This window comes from Arvicola amphibius, chromosome 12 (assembly GCF_903992535.2).
Source record: "Arvicola amphibius chromosome 12, mArvAmp1.2, whole genome shotgun sequence".
NCBI classification, from domain to species: Eukaryota; Metazoa; Chordata; class Mammalia; order Rodentia; family Cricetidae; genus Arvicola; species Arvicola amphibius.
Window position 1 is genome coordinate 14,492,996 of NC_052058.2, and position 10,941 is coordinate 14,503,936.

A 10,941-nucleotide genomic window follows, 5' to 3' on the forward strand; every position below is an offset into this window, starting at 1 on the left:
TCCGTAATGAGCATCTGGGTATGACAGTCAGAACTGAGAACTAGCTGGCTGTTGGCTATCATGCGGGATCTTTGGCAAAGTCTCGTCTACAGCCTGGCCAACATCTTCATTGGCTAATGCACAGAGACCTAGGGAACTCAGCACATTCACTGATGGAGAGAATTAAATACATTACAGATAGGAGAATGCAGAAGGTGGTCCACGATCTGACAAAACAGTCTTCAAGCTAAAGCAATCCATCAAGGGGACATTATGATTCTAAATGTATGTGCCCTGAATACAGGTGCACACAATCTCATAAAACATACTATTAGGTGGATAGTCTCAGATTAACCTTATCGTGATAATACTGGGTTACTTCAATACCACACTCTCACCAATAGGTCATTCACACACACACACACACACACTCACACACACACACACCCAAACCAGATATATTAAAATTAAATGGGATTGTACACCAAATGGACTTAACAGAGATCTACAGAACATGCCATTCAAACGCTGCAGAGTTTGCATTCTTCCCAGAAGCCCATGGAGAATCCACCCATATATGGTACAAGGCCAGTCTCAACAAATACAAGAAAAATTAAAATGATTTCTTTACCCTAACTGATTGCAATAGGTATAAGACTACAAATCAGCAGCAAGAGAAACTCTAGAACATATACAGATTCATGAAGAATCTAGAAAGTTCTAGACAGGCAGAAAAAAAATCTAATGAGATGGAACCCACGAGGGTTAGTAAAAGATCAGTGCTTTGGGGATAATTAGCATCTGTGCTTCCTTGTCCCTAAGTAATGCCCTAAGGCATCTCAGGGTTCATGAATGTCGAGCTTGGTTGACAAAGTGCATCATCCGCTGTGGCTGCTTCAGGAGCAGCAGCCTGGAGGAGCAAGCAAGACATGCCTGCAGTGTTACTGTCAGTGGTGGGGTGGTCAGGGACCAGGGCTCGGCTCCTCATATACTACGGGAAAATGTCCAACCTCTTCCTGTTCCTCAGGGCAACCTACCACCTGTGTTAGCATTCCCATAGCTGTTTGTGTCTAACATAAGCGACTCAGAGAAAGAAGGAGATCTGTTCCCCACGTTGTTTCTGCGATTTTAATCTGTGTCGGGGAACACCGTGGTGAGGGCACGGTGAAGTAGAGAAATTCACATCAAGGCAAGCAGGAAGAAGACCAGCAGTAACGAGAAGGGGCCAGGGCAAGATAGCACCCCTAAGAACACACTCACAGTGACACACTTTGTCCAGTCAGGTCAAACTTCTCAAGACCAAGGACGGGAGGGAGGGTGAAGGACCCGCTACCTGTTCTCTGCATACATGTCTGGGGCCAGGCGTGTCTTCTCCCCTGCCTCACACACTCACTGCTGTAGAGGAAGGACTGAGAGTGACAGTGTGGCCACACTGTGTGTTCCTCACAGTGCAGATGAGAAGAAGAAACGGTGAGCCCCAGCAAGAGGCACTACAGGCCCAGAAAGCACAAAGCTGGGCTGTCTCTGGCCGTGGCGGTATGTGCCACCCGTGCAGCCCCTTTCTCTGGCCCACGGTGGGCGTCTCTTCCCCAACTTGCAGCCAATGCTGGCTCACAATGTTATGGTCTAAGAAGCTTCCTGGGGGTGGCTGGGAGGTGGCTCAGCAGTTAAGAGCACTTGCTCTTGCAGTGAACCTGGGTTCAAGTCGCATCCCCCACACCATGGCTCATAACTATCCATAAGCCCAGTTCCAGGGCAACAAGAATGTACTTGGTGAGCGTACACGCATGCAGGCAAAACATTCACACACATAAAGCAAATGAATCTAAAAGAAAGAAAGAAACTGCCTGGGAGGAAGATGGCTACAGCTGGCCACAAAGCCCCTCTTACAGTGATACCCCGGGCCAGACACATCCCTGTCTACAGACCACATCCTGGAGCGAAACTCCCAGCACCTATGATGTACCTGTGTCTGGGGACAGATACTGAAAAGGTAATGCGGTCATGAAGGTGGCCCCATTCTGTAATGACTTGTGCTCTGGAGAGATGACTCAGTGGGTAAGAGCACTGGCTGCTCTTCCAGAACACTCGGGCTCAACTCCTGGCACTCACGTGCAGCTCACAACTGTCTGTAACTCCAGCTCCAGGGGATCATACACCCTCACACAGACATACATGCAGGAAAACCACTGATGTACATAAAATAAAAATAAATAAATCAGAAAATGAGGAGCCCAGGATACAGACACACACAAAAGGAACATCGTGTAGAGACACAGCAGGGAGGCAGCCATCTGCAAGTCAACAAGGGAAGCCACACAGGGAACCTTGATCTTGGACTCCAGCCTCTGGCACTGTGAGCTTGTTGTTGTTTCCGTCAAGGCCTGTGACTCCTTGTGGTGGCAGTGGAACCACAAATACGTTATGGCACAAACCAGGAATGACAGAGACGGTAATGTGACTCATAGCAGAGTAGAAGGGAAATGTCCCAAGAAAGACAGGTCTCTTGGATGGAGCAGCACTTTCATGGACAACCCTGGGCCCAGGGAACCTTGGGTAGTCCTGGTATCCACTCTTCTCCGATGTCTATGGGGTTCAGCTGGGCCTTGGGTACTCCCTGGGCTAAACCTAGGGATGTAAATGTTAGTTTGAGGCTGTGTTCCTTCTAGGAGCTTGGATACCATGAGCTAGTGCCTTCTTTGCCCTCACTGAAGGGTCCCTGATCTGGAGGGAACAAGGAGAAGAGGCCCATGCTCAGCAGAGGCCCAGAGCTGCTTCCTAGGCAAGCTGGATGTGTGTGTTCTCATCAAATTTAGCAATGCCTGGAAGCAAAATTCTGTATGGCAAAGAAAGTGTTGCACTGTGGAGGAAGAAGTTTCATCTGGGAGCCATCCTTAGCTTTTGAGTCTCTAGGCCTGCAGGGAATCGAAGCCAGAGGATGGAGAAGCCACCTCTGCTCTTGGCTTCTAGGGTAGCTGCACACATCATAGTCCTTTGGAAAAGCAGAAGCAGAGATATAAGGGTCTCCTCCAACACGACAGTGCCTACCATCTATACCTGCTGCTCCCTGCACAGACATGGCTCTCCTCACTGTTGACATCAAGTCCTTCTTGGCTATCCTTAGCCTGGGAGTCACACTCACCAGTGTGACACAAGCAGGCTTTTGCTCTGCCAGGGGGCAAGCTCCTGCTTTAATCACAGCCACATGATTCTGGGAAGACTGTCAGTCCCAGAAGTCACCCTCTTCAGGCAAGAGGGGTTTGCAGTGCAAGCCCCTCCTACTGCACTTACTGGGATAGTCTAGGGTCTTCCGCGAGTCTCTCTACCAGGACAAGCGTTTCACCTTGGTCCTTAGGCTGAAGTATGAAAGCCTAAAGTTACTGTGGCTCAAGTTCCTACTCCTTGGAGCAAGATGCCAACATGCAAAGCCAGGCAGAAAGGAGAGGGGCGTTGTTGTTCCATCCCTCATGCTGAGGCCAGTGCTAGCTCTGTCTAACCTGGGCCTTCTCCCTCCCTCCCTCCCTCCCTCCCTCCTTCCCTCTCTCCCTCCCTCCCTCCCTCCCTCTCTCCCTCTCTCCTTCTCTTCCTCCCTCCCTCCCTCCCTCCCTCCCTTCCTCCCTCTCTCCCTCTCTCCTTCTCTTCCTCCCTCCCTCCCTCCCTCCCTCCCTCTCTCCCTCCCTCCCTTTCTTCTCCCCCTTCTTAGTTCTATCTACCTGTTCTCCACTGCTTCCTTCTTTTTACCCTTTTCTTCGTTCTGACTCTTTCCCTTTACTCTTTTCTCTTTCCCATAAGTTTATTCAAGTTCTTTCTCTCCATAGTGTGCGTACATGCATATGTGCATGTGTGCACGTGTGTGTGAGTGTGTGTGTGTGTTATCATCCTCCTTTGGCTCAATGTCCTCCCCATTCCCCTTCTTGCCTAAGAACAAGGGTTATAATGTATGAGCAGCTACAATGTGCCTGACACAGAAGTGGTAGGATACTGTAACAAATAGCTGAGCTCAATCAACTTATTTTTTTTAACCAAAAACATCTTTATTTTTTTAAGTCTTTAAAAAAAATCAAAACTTTTCCTTTCCCAAAATAACCATGATTAGTTTAGAAAAATGGGTGTATATCTTCAAAGTATTTCCTTTTAACGGAAACTTCATTTTATAGAATCTAAACAATTAAGGTTTTTAAAAAGCCAGAATAAGTCAAGGAAATCCACTCAAACCTCAGGCCCTTCTCCTCCAGGACCAGCATCGTTATATAATTTCCATTTAGTAAAATCTGACCTAATTTTGTAGTCCTTCCTTCTGGTGTAATTTCAAACTCTGTGACATCTTCCAACACCATATTGACAAAGTCATCAAATCCCAACAATTTCTTTATCAGTCTTCATCACGACGTGAATTCTTGATCCTATCCACTTGTCCACACGCTCTAGTGGCAAGAGCTGGGACAGGTCGCTGCTAGCCACCATAGCCACACCGGAAGTGCGAGATCAATCAACTTATAACGAAGAAATGTTTATTTAGGTTCACTGTTCCAGATGTTTCAGTCCCTGGTCCATTAGCCACATTGCTTTTGGGCCTGCCACGGTGAGGCAGCATGTCCTGGTGGGAGTGTGTGGCAGAGGGAGCTGCTCACTACATGGCAGGAGTAAAAGAAAGGGAGGAAAAAGAACGGGCAGGTCCTGGTATCCCCTCAGAGTCATACCCCCAGTGAACTGACTTCCTTACACTGGGTTCCACCCCTTAACGTTTCCATCCACGAACCTCTAGTAGAACAAGGGACCAGATACTAGCCTTCAACACATGGCCCTTGGAGGGGACATTCAAGATCCAAAGTAGAGCACTGAGTTTTAACAGTGAGCGAGTGTGTTGTTTCCATCAACCTGACGGCCTTTGAGGAGCTACCCTGTTTGTGGATCACGCTGTGGCAGTACAATATCACAAAAATATCTTTCACATTTTAAGAGATTGGAACTCAGGCTGGACCTCACAGCCAGAGCTAATGACACACCTTGAGGTGATTAAGATGTCAGACTGCTGTCCTATTGAATACTCAGCTGCCTGGTTTAACCTGCCCTTAAGGGAACAAAGTAACAACCAACCTAACTTGCCTTGGGTTTCCCCCCAATTAATGAGCTTTTACAACCTAAGCCAATTCATGACTGTGAGCTTAGGTTATGTATTTTTCCATGCCCCTGACTCAGGGTAATGCAGGTGTGTATTTATGTTATGGTAATAAAGGCTGGAGACAGGAAATAGGTTGAAAGCAACCTTATAAAAACAAGCATTTGCGTAAATGGTAAAAGCAACCTACAAATAATGTTTTATAGTGTGTGTGTGTGTGTGTGTGTGTGTGTTACCTGGGCCAGTTGGGGTGAGTTTGGGGTCAGTAAGATTTCACTTCTCGTGCAATTCTGTTGATTTCTGTAAAGTATCCCTTCTTCCTTCCCCAAGTGATGCCGTTGTTAGGGACACACAGACACAGGGACAGATTCCTAAAACAGCTTTCAAGCAGGCACACATCAGACTTGTACAACAGCCAGGGGACAGTGGAAGATACAGGGAAGGGGAAGCAAAGAATTCGAATCTGGGCTCACCTGGGTAAATTACCCTAAGGGACAGTGAGTGCTTTTAATTTCTTTTCCTTAATGTGACTTTGATGCATTGTTGCCAATCCTGAGTTTATCACCACTGTGTTCAAAGGAACACAATGCACGCTCTTAGCACCGAAGAGGCATCTCAGGCACACCGGAAGTCACTGCCCAGTGAGTGAGGACTGATGAACTGGAACCTGAGTCGAGCCCTTAGGAAGCGAGTGCAGAGGCCAGCAGCTGGGCCTTGGGTGTTCCCTAAGACCCTAGTCTGCTAGCCACACCCTCTGTGTTCTCCACAAAGCAGAGCCTGGGGCGCACATCACTTTATAGAGAGGGATGGGTGTCTCAGACACTACCAATCCACTAAGACAGCACTGACTTCTGATCATGCTCGCTTTCTTTCTCCTGCCAGCCACATCTCTGAGCCAGGTCAACTTAACTCGTGGGTGGAATTAAAAGTGCCTGGCTGCTGAGTGCCGTGAAGCACACTTGTATATGATGCCCCTCCCATCTTCTTCCCAAAATGGAAAACCTTTTATGCAAAGACTCCTCTGCATCTAATGTAGAAGCAGAATTTGTTTTCCCTGGCTTGCTGCCTCTTTGAAGTGTCGGCTACTTAGCGGTGCAATTAACCACAAGCCTGCAGGAGTAGAGGCTCGAAGAATTTCATTTGAACCTGACAGGAGCTGGGCAGGAAGAGAACAAACTCTTGGAAGATGATGAAAAGCCAAGCCTTGAGGAAAGGTGGCAGGGCTTCCTTGCTAGACAGGAGTGAGAGTGGCTGACCTGGCAAGCCTGGCGCTCTCTCTCAATGCTGTGAGCCCCAGAGGCTCTCTTCAACATGGCCATGGCACCCACACTGCCTCGTCAATTTCCTTCCAGCGTGTGGCCTTAACCTTATAACAGGGTCTGGCATCTCTCGACTGGCTTAGCAACATTTCCTCCATGCAGGAGGAAAGGCCACAGCTTAGGGGCCACCACAAACACCTGTTTGTCACTGGAGGAAACTCCACATGCCTCATTCTCTTTCTCCATCCTTCTCCAGGCCTGAGATCTGGCTGTGCCCACATTGCTAGCTCCACACGGATCCTCTGCTCTGGCCACTTGGAGCCACTCACTCCACATACAGTGGCCTTCCATGTGTCTCTGCGGCTGCGTGTTCTGTTTCCTCCATCCTCCAATCTGCTGGATAATTCACCCTCAGCTTCTAAACTTATTTTTGTGACGCTTCTTTTGCAAAGCCTGTCTCAAGTTTCCTTCATTGTCCCTGACTTAGGTCAGGCTTCTTCTTTGCCCCCCTGGGGCCCCTTGCTTTCTCTGCTCTTTATACTGCACCACGCATACCTGTTATCTGTCCACTGCCTACACTGTGCCTTAAACCTGGGCACTCTTATTTCCTAGAGCAGGCTGTCATTTGTAAATACATTCCTTGACCAGCCCCCGTGTTCTAGGGCTGTCTTGCAATGCACCTTGATGTCCACAAGGGGGCAGGCTCCCTAGTCGGGCCTCTTTTCACAGCTGTCTTGAATTCACTCCAGCAAGAACTCTCAGAAAGAAGCATGACTAAAATTGAGACTTTTTTTTTCCTCATTGAAATAGAGCAGGGCTGCCGTTGTCAGAGGCTGTCACAGATACTGTTTGTCCATAATATGCACAAACTATTTTTAAAATGACACGCGCTACCACCCTGAAAAGCACAGACGCTCACGTGGGACGGTCTCCCCTGCACCCACTTTAAATCCTGCTATGCTCATTCACAAGTTTGGAAAGGCACAGGAAGAAAGATCGGGACAGATAATGATGCTAATTGCAAGGGGTCCACCACTGTGACCTGAGTTCTGTGGCCTTTAAGTGTCCACTATAGTCCTGTTCCTCAGGATCGTGTATGCAGAGTATGAAGACCACAGGGCAGGGCCCTAATGCCTGGTGGATATATTTTTTTCTTGTGACCTTTTTATTGGGGTCTATCATGGGTTGTGACTGTCACCTAAGATGTCTCCTGGTTTTATAAAACCTCCCTTTGAGCCACTCCACTTCTTCTGCAAGGCACGGAAACGCCTCTTCTCTGTTTCCCAGTCTCACTTCTCTGATGAATGTGTCATCTCTGGCCCGTGCATGGTGTGCCAAATGCCAGGAGCTGGGCCACAGCTGTCACAGTGAAAACTGAAATCGAAAAAAATGACACGCACGCTGTTTCTTGGCATTCTCGGGAACTGGATGTGTTTTCTGCACTTCTGTGGAAGGGCGTGTGAGCCAGCCTGTGAGTGGCAAGCAGACTTGGGTCTGCAGGTAAGGGGCACTGGATGTCATGAACGCTAACACGGAGATGCCTGGAGGATCACCCCAAGCCTAGAATGAACAGCCCTGGTCCCCAGCCCCATCTCCAGGCCTGCAGGGCCCACCAGGTGCCTTGGATCTGCCTGGGCTTCGGTAGCTCTGCCCCCATGCCCCAGCCTCCAGCATTCATGGGCTGTCCTATCAATCCTGTGGCACGGCCAGGTACCAGGACACTTGCCTTGACTGGTCAGGGATGCAGACATGCAGAATCCCAGGCAGGTCTCCAGTCTGGTCCGATGCCAGGGCCGGTTGTTTCCTAGCCGTGTGGTCTTGGTAACCTACCCTTGTCCTCTTGGCTTCTACTCTCTCATGTAGAACATGGGACTGACAGTGTTCATCTCACGGAGTTTTTCTGACTATTAAACTACTTTGTTTTCAATCACCTGACACTTAGCAATTCATAACCACGAGTCACAGCTGCAGGACTTGGCAGCCATTGTAAGGAGCTAGATCATAAACCTTTTTAGTTCTGCAGCCCATGTAGGTGGCAGGGTACTAGTCTCATCTGTGGCTGTGGTGTAGAAGAGGCTTTATGTAACATAAAGCAGTAGCCTGGTTGTTGCTAATAAAACTTTATTTATAAGGTCTAATTTCTAAGAGGATGTCTGCTCTGGTGATCGCATAGTTGAGAGGTGGGAAAGGGGGTAGAGAACGCAGAGTTGGCTATGTGATGTGGGGAAGGAAGGAGGCAGATGTTCCCATGTAGGGTTCAGAAGGGTTGGTACAGCCTCTTACGGCAGGCTCGGACACCACTTCGGGATTTGTGGGAGCAGATATTTTGTGTTCCTCACATGCATATAACATTGCAGTATATGAACATATGAGCACTGTGCTGAGTCCCCTTGTGAATCAGTGAAGATGGGGCAACCAAGGAATCCACTCAGGTGTGGAGGGGATGTGGCAGATACTGATGATCTACTGGTGTCACTAGCAGATACTGAAATGTGTCCAAGTTCCCAGGCTTCTTCTGCATAATCACAGATTCAGAGTTGCCCGCTGGCCCCTTCTTGTCACTCAGACCACACAGAACTCTCCAGGCTGCTTTCTGTGCAGCCTTTGGAGGGCTTGGTGGACATCCCACTACCCCAGTTCCCTGCCCAGTGGAAGAGGCAGGAAGACTAGTCAGAGGGTGTGGCCATGGAGCACACTGCCCCCAGGGATTAGATAACGCGTGGTGGGTGATACAGCCTGTCCTCCCACCTCCTGGGCTGAGTGCCTAAGCAGTCTCAGTCCTGTGCTGACAGACGTGGTAGGACCGTTACAGATTCCTCTCGAGGGGCTGATGCAGCAGAACGTGAGCTGGATACAGAGGATTCCTACCCTGCCTCACTAAGGTGTTCTGTCCCCAGTCAGCCAGAGTATCCACCCCCTGAAGATGTCTCAAGACATGAAGTTGATCTTAATTGTTGCCCCATATACCAGCAGGGACCAGTGTCTTGTGAGCCCAGGCTTAGGCACTTGGCGCCCAAAGGGGTCCTGAGAGGCAACAGGCGACGGGGCCATCCATTCTTTTGTTGCCCCAGGTCTGCTAGAAAAAAGACCCCAGGTGAAGGTGATGAGGGCTCTGTGATTGGGTGACCATGGTACCCTGTGGGTGGTCTGGAGGACAGGTAGGGGTGAGGTACTGGGGCCCATGTAGATGGCTCTGGACACCATGCACATAGAACGTGGGTGGTTCAGGGCCACTCAGCCAACCTAAGCTGCTACTGAGAGGTCTTAAGTGAACATCATCTCTAGGGCCTAGGGTTCTGGCCATGACCACAGGTCTCCTGGGACTAGCCAGGAGGGGACTGATTTGACATCCTGATAGAGGGCTTGCAGGCTTCTTCAAGGGGCTTGCTTTTCTTTTAGCAAGGGCCTTGGGGCTGTGGGATGACTTTGCTTGGAAGTAATGCAGGTTTTCCACACAACAGTGGCTAAAAGCAGTCTTCTGGGGTCTGAACATCACTGTCCTTTGGGGGCTATGGCTTACATCAGGGCTGGACAGAAGCTGTGAAGGACCATGACCCTTCATATGAGACCAGTCTCTGAGATGCAGCCATGGCTCCCTGCTGAGTCACTATGGGGTCCAGAGCCCAGTGTTCTGCTTCCAACACTCCTCTGGTGCGGGAGCCCATAGAGGTAGCTCTGCTCCATCTTGACATAAGGTCAGAGAGTTCGAGCCTATTATTGCTCCTTCAAGGTCAAACAACAAGATGTTTTTGATCTAAGGTGCAGCTACTGAATGTTTTGTTCCTCAGTGTTTTAGACTTTTGTTTTCTCCTTGTTTCATGATAAAAAAAGTCTTTTTGCCGTCCCCTTTGGCTTGGGGTATGAAAGGACAGTGAACCATAAACTCGAGGCTGCAGTATTCACTGATGGGCCTCTCGACTCTATCCTACGTCTATTTCTTTTGTGTCTCAAACCAGGTTAGCCTCAGACTCAGAGATTCACCTGCCTTTGTCCCCCAAATGCTGGGATCAAAGACGTGCGCCACTATTGCCCAGTGTTGTTTACTTTCTAAGCCTCAGTTTCCCCATCTGATCAATGGAGACTCAATCAATAAAGTCTGGTTATTCCATCACTGTGTGTTATGGGATGCACCCAGCACAGAGCCCACCATGAGCAGGGGAACCTTCTTCATAACTGGTAGATGCCTTTGAGCCACTGTTTAAAGGTGTAGCTGAGGGTGTAGAAAAGACTCCTTAGAGAGTTTCACATGGTTTGTGGATAGACTGTTACCCCATCTCATAGGCACTGTGGGTCGTCACAGCTCTTCTGTGGTAGTTGGAGGGTATGCGCGTGGGTGGGGACAGAAGGAGCACCTCACACTAGCAATGGTCTCCAAGGCCTTTATTGGGAAGGGGAAGAGCGTCTACAGTTGACTGATGGGCACTGGGCAAGGAATGTAACAGTTCCACGGGGAAAGGAATACAGGAGGAGAGCCAGTCAGGGTGTGGGAAGGGTCCTCTCCTCCCAAAAAGGCACTGATGGGTGAGCACCCTGGAGCGGGGTGAGGGGGGAGTTATACACACAGGGTTGGCAGAACACAGGCGG

At 49.2% G+C, this 10,941-nt stretch overlaps 1 pseudogene; it reads right to left on the reverse strand.

Annotated features, from left to right (window-relative positions):
- Positions 1–4,188: 4,188 nt before the first annotated feature.
- LOC119828132 lies at positions 4,189–4,443 on the reverse strand (annotated as a pseudogene).
- Between the last annotated feature and the right edge of the window lie 6,498 nt (positions 4,444–10,941).